This window comes from Globicephala melas, chromosome X, assembly GCF_963455315.2.
Source record: "Globicephala melas chromosome X, mGloMel1.2, whole genome shotgun sequence".
NCBI classification, from domain to species: domain Eukaryota; kingdom Metazoa; phylum Chordata; class Mammalia; order Artiodactyla; family Delphinidae; genus Globicephala; species Globicephala melas.
The window spans coordinates 103,309,627-103,315,510 of NC_083335.1; the positions used below are offsets into that span (position 1 = coordinate 103,309,627).

Genomic DNA, 5,884 nt, shown 5'->3' on the forward strand with positions numbered 1-5,884 from the left:
TTTAACCAAGGCCGCCTCTGCAGGGTTCTTGAGGGCACTGCCCGAGGACCCACAGGGCTCCTGTTCTCCTGCTCAGCCTGTCCCCTGAGACCCCTGTGGCGGACGGTAGAGTGAGCCTTGGGCTACAGGCTGCCAGCCTACCTGAGTGTCACTGGGGTGACAGAAGGGGCTGCCAGTGGGACCTTCCGTGTCCTAGGGCGGGGAGTCTGCTCAGTTCATCTTCAGGATCTTTAGGTGGACGGCAGCCAGGGCCTGGGCTTCCTCCCCTCCGTTGCTCTGCAGTTGACACCTCAGTGGTCCCGGGGACCCATGAGGAGGAAGTGAGTGGTGGCCCAGCTCACCGGCCTGACAGGGGGAGCACAGTGCTGACAGCTCTGTGGAGTCCTTTCTATCCTGGGATCACTGGGTCCTCAGTCCCTATTCAGTGCTCTCAGCTGGCTTCACGTAGGGCCTGGGACCCACCCTTCTGCCCTCTGATGGCTTTACCTTCAGGCTAAGGGTCTCACCTCCCTTAGACCTGATGTAAAGGAGCCTCGGCCCGACTGCCCTGTCCTGAGCCTTCAAGTGCTGAAAGCAGGGGCAAGGCTAGACTCTTTGTCGTCCCCACAGCTCAGCGGGTGGGGCATGTTCCCCTTAGTCGTCACTCAGGGTTCTCAATTTGACTCCTGGGAAGGCCTGTGGCTCCTGTCTCTTTACCTGAGGACATGTGCTCATAGAAAGGCCCACCGCTGTCTGAGAGCCAACAGAAGAAAGTGAGGGTAGCCTGATGTCCCACGTCCACCTGTGGTCTCTGAAGGCAGGAAACTGGGGCCGGCAGATCCAGGCCTTACTATGCTTGGCTGCGCCGGTCCTCACTCAGGCCCTTCCTCAGTTTGACTCCTGGGAAGACCTATAATTTCTCCTTCTCTTCAACTATTACTGTCCCCACTTCTCTGTCACCCTGGGAGGAGTTAAGGGTTGCCTCTGCTCGGCCTGACATCTCTCCAGGCGTCTCCCAGGACTGACAGCAGGGGAGAGATGATGCGCTGCCCCCATTGTTATGGTTTTCATGCTCCACTCCAGCCTTAGGTCCTCACCCCAACTCCTAGCACAACCTGGAAATTTCCCCTGTGCTGAGTCAGCCAGCCTCGGAGCAAAGTCCTCACCACCCTGAGTCCCCAGAAGCAGAAGTCAGAGTAGGCCACGTGTAGCCACAGCTATTTCTGAGGGGCTTCTGAGGACTAACACAGAGGGCAAGATTCCCCGGGCTCCGCTCTTCTGGGGTTTGTGACCTCAATAGTCCTCACTCTGTCAGGATCTGGGACTCTTCCCTCTACCGACCTGAGTCCTCCCGAGCCGGAGGCAAGTGGGTGACACATGGAACTACCCCTGCCTGGGGCTTCCCCGGGCCGAAAGGGTGGTGGGGCTATGCGTTTGTTCCTGTCTCTTTTCGGTTGTGCGTTCCCCTTGGTCCTCACTCGGAGTCCTTACGCTGGCTCTTCCCATGACCTAGAGAGGCCTGTGCTCTCATACTACAGACTTTACTTCCCTGAGACCACCTAGGAGGATGTGAGGGTTGCCTCACGTGGGCATGACTGCCTGTGGTCACTCATGGCCGACAGTAAGGGAGGGATTCTGTGGCGTCCCCGCTTTTATGATTTGGGTGGTTCCCTCAGTCCTCATGGTCCTCTGCTCGACTCTTGGCATGACCTGGAATTCCTCCCTGTGCTCCCCTGAGGCTGGCCCCTGGGACCAAGTGCCTCATCTACCTGAGACGCTCTAAAAGGAAAGGCGTGGGGCGCATCATGCCAACATTCCTGGATTTGCCAAGGGGAGGTATCCAGTGGCAGGGCTCTGCTCTAGGTGGAGTGCCTTTATCCTCATTTAGAGTCACTAGATTTCCAGTCTCTACTGAGTGAGGCTGTTCCCCATAGACCAAGGCCCTCGCCTCCCCGAGACCACCCCCAGTGGAAAGAGGGGGCAGGTCAGCCAGAAAGCTTTGTCCTGGGCCTCCTGGGGCTGACCTCAGGGGCGGGACTCTGCATTCTCCTCTGTTCTGGAGTGAGTGGTCCTCTTGCTCCTCATTCAGGGTCCTCATCGTGATGCCTGACCAGACCCAGGACTCCACCCTCCACTCCCCTGAAGCTGTGCTCCTCAGCACAAAGGCATTACCTTCTTGGGAATTCTGAATTGGAAGTCAGGATGAACCAGATCTGTCCAAAGCTGTTGGGGTCTTCTGAGGAGCAGGACTTTACAAGGCCCCACTCTTCTGGAGTCAGTGGCCCCTCAGTCCTAACTCTGTTTTCTTACCTTGACTTCAGGTAGCATATGGGACTCCACCCTCCCTACTGTCTGTCTGCCAGCCTCAGGCCAAGGCTTTCACCTTCCTGAGACACCAGAAGGGGAGATAAGAGACCTATTCCCTGGCTACCCCTGCCGGGGGCCTCTGTGTGGTCCCCTTTGTTATGGGGAGTCCACTCATCGGCACCCAGTGTCCTCACCCTGAAGCAAATTAAGGCCTGTTAGGATCTCCTACTTGGGCAGAATTGGAGATGGTGCCACAAGACCAAGGAACTCACCTCCCTGAGAACCTCTCCACCCTTGCCCCGGAGGAAAAGAAGGGGTACCTTCAGACAGGCAGCTCTGCGCATGGCCACACAAGGGAGAAAGCAGGGTAGACTTTGTGGGGCCCCCTTCTGTTCTAAGGTCCTCACCTTGAGTAACTATCAGAGGCTGGGACTCCTCCCTCCCCTGACCTGAGGACACAGCTCTTAAACCAAGGCTTTTATGTCCCTGAGAAACTTGAAGAGTAAATGAGGAGATGCTGATCTTTTCAGGGTATCTGACATTGCATATGTAGAAGACCCCATTGTCACCGAAAATTTTTCTTTTTATTCATACCATTCACTTATCCAGCGTTACTGTTACTGTATTCCAAAACAGTGCTTTGGGAACAGGGCCCCTTTTATCCCATGAGATACATTTTGGAGTGGTGAGAAGAAAAATGAATTAAAAGACGTAAGGTCTGGCTTAGGCTGGGAGGAGTGGAAGAGTGTAGGCTCTAGACTATTCCAGACCAGGGGACTAGACCCAGCAAGGTCACTTAATCAGTCTTGTGAACTTGAGAAATCTGCAAGTTATTCACCTGTAAAGGGAGTCTGCTAAATCCTATCCTGCGTGAATGTTGGAATGTTATGTACTACATGTAAAGCAGTGGCATACTCATTATGCAGTATTGGGTTTTTGATGAATGGCAGTTATGATATGATTATTATGAACCCCAAAGTACCACCCTCCCATCAGAGTTTATTTTTAATCCAGTAGGTAGCAGAGAATATGCAGTGCACTAGGGCAAAAGAAACAAATACTCACAAATGAGCTAAATCAAAGTATCTTTTATTTCTACCAAAAGAAAGTTTAAACGAAGTAAGGCAAACCACGAGTTAAATGGCTTTTACTCTCTGTTTTCTCCATTTTTTGTTTCTAAATATTTTCTGTGGTCGCCTTTCACATTTCCATGAAAATCTCTATTGCAGTGCCATGTTTTCTACTTCTGGATCATACAGAAAATATAGATGGTTCGTTTTTCTGTTACATATACCAAAACTGTAACTTTAGAACTCTTTAAACAGCAATAAATATGCAAGCAATGTCATTCACGAATTCTTATTCTTAAGGAAACACACTATCTATTACAAGAAAAAAAATTTGAAAAAACCTAAATCAATCAATCAATAATATATAGAAGTTACTAGTTTAAAACAGGAAGATAAATAAGATCTATACTTTGTTCCCTCCATCCCTACTACTCTGCACTATTTAGGAGCCTGACTGCTTTCTTCCAAAACAAAGTGAGCTAACTGCCCGCGGCCTCCCTCGCTACATGTGGGAGGAGCTGCGATCCTTGGCCTTGGAAGGGGCTCTGCCCTCAGCAACAGCTGCAGCCCTGGCCGCGGCTCTCACTCTTGCTCTCTCTTCCGCATCTTTCAGAGCCTCCTCATAGAGATCTGGTAAGGCACTGGGGACGGTACCAATGATCTTGGCCAAAAACTCCAGCACTTTCATCTTGCTGGTTTCAGCGTGGGCTCTCGGGCCCCACAGGAACTCATAGCGCGGAGGATGGCTGTTGGGCACCTGGCGGTATGTCAGGTACTTTTGCTGCACGAAATCTTTGCTGATGAGCCTCCCGGGATCCCCGAAGATCAAGTGCCTCCTCCCAGCATACAAACCCAACGCATTGAGGAATTTCCAGAGCTCCTCTTCGGTGGCACGGTTGCCCTTCATGAAGATCGCGCCCAGGACAGTCATCAGGAGGCCGGACGTGGGCATCCTGAACTCATCACTCGGACTTGCGTCGCTGGGGAGGACCATCTTCCTGATGAGGGCGTAGGAGTGACTGCTGGGGTCGACTTCCTTCAGCTCGAGGCCAAAGACAGCCTCCATGATATTAGAGGCTCTGCTGAGGATCTGAGGGAAGCGCTTCTTGTACTTCTTGTTGAGAGTCTTCAGCAGTGCTGCCTGCGGGATGGGCTCCTTCGTCTTGTACTTCTCCAGCAGGATCTCCACGAACATTGTGGACTTCCTTCTCAGAGGATCTCTGCAACTGCTGCGAATGGAAGGTGCTGCCTGGGAGGTACCTGCACTTTTCTCATCTTGGCTCTGGGCACCCTCTTCAGATCCTGGGCATGAAACCCCTTCATCACGAGAGGTAGTGGTTGGGGCTCCCTGAGGCTCCTGGTGAGTGTCAGCAGCAGGGGAGCTCGGGGAAGTATCCCGAGAAACAGAAGCGGGGGAAGACGGCGAATCTTGTATCTCTTCTGCCGCCGCCGCCGCCGCCTCCTCAGTGGCCTGGGCACCCTTGAGACTCTGAGTCTCCCCCCGGGCCTGGTGGCGTTTCTTGCGGCCATGGCGCTTGTTCCTCCGGCGCCGAGGCATGATGACACAGGTCAGGGCCAGCAGGCGGGAGTGTGCGCAGGAAGGCAGGCAACGAGGGCACCTGGGGGAGGGACAAGGAGATGCTGTGAGCACCTTCAGCGGGGAGATTCCTCCCTGGCTTTAACCAAGGCCGCCTCTGCAGGGTCCTTGAGGGCACTGCCCGAGGACCCACAGGGCTCCTGTTCTCCTGCTCAGCCTGTCCCCTGAGACCCCTGTGGAGGACGGTAGAGTGAGCCTTGGGCCACAGCCAGCCAGCCCTGCCTGGGCGGTACGGGGGTGACAGTGGGGGCTGGCAGGGGAGGTAGGTCCCCACGGTTCCCATTCAGAGTCAGGATGACAGTTGTTGGCAAGACCCCCCACCCCCACCCCCTCCCCTCTGCTGCTCTGAAGTTGACACCACCATCTTCCACGACACCCAGGAAGAGGAAAGGAGGGAGCGTTCAGCCCACCACCGAAGGGTCCTGGGACCCTCCCTTCTGCCTGGTGGCTGCCCCTTCAGAACAACGCTCTAACCTCCCTTGGACCTCGCAGAGGAAATTACGGGCGGTCTCAGCCTGAACCTGGCAGAGGAAATTACGGGCAGTCTCAGCCTGACAGTCCTTTCTTGGGAGTCTAAGGGTTGACCGGAGGGGACGGGCCATATTCTCTCTTGTCCCTTCTCTTCGGGGTGGGTGACTCCCTCAGTCCTCACTCGGGGTCCTCCCTGGACGGCCGGTGCAGCCTGGAGCTCCTCTCTTGCCCCGAGGGCCATCTGCTCGCACCAGTGCCGGCACCTCCTTGAGTCTCATTCGGAGGCGGTGAGGGTGACCACGCGGCCGCACGTGGCAGAGTTTTACCAGGCCTGCAGCGTGCGGCAGACAGGTCGAGGCCCTGCGGCTGGCGGCCCCACTGGCCCTCACTCAAGGGCTTGGGCTGACTCTTGGGAGTGCTTAGGGACGCGCCTTCTGCTGGCCTGCACCTCCCCTCTCAG

General features: G+C 54.9%; 1 pseudogene; it reads right to left on the reverse strand.

Annotated features, from left to right (window-relative positions):
- Positions 1 to 3,794: 3,794 nt before the first annotated feature.
- Positions 3,795 to 5,236, reverse strand: LOC115850956 (melanoma-associated antigen B4-like; annotated as a pseudogene).
- Positions 5,237 to 5,884: the final 648 nt, after the last annotated feature.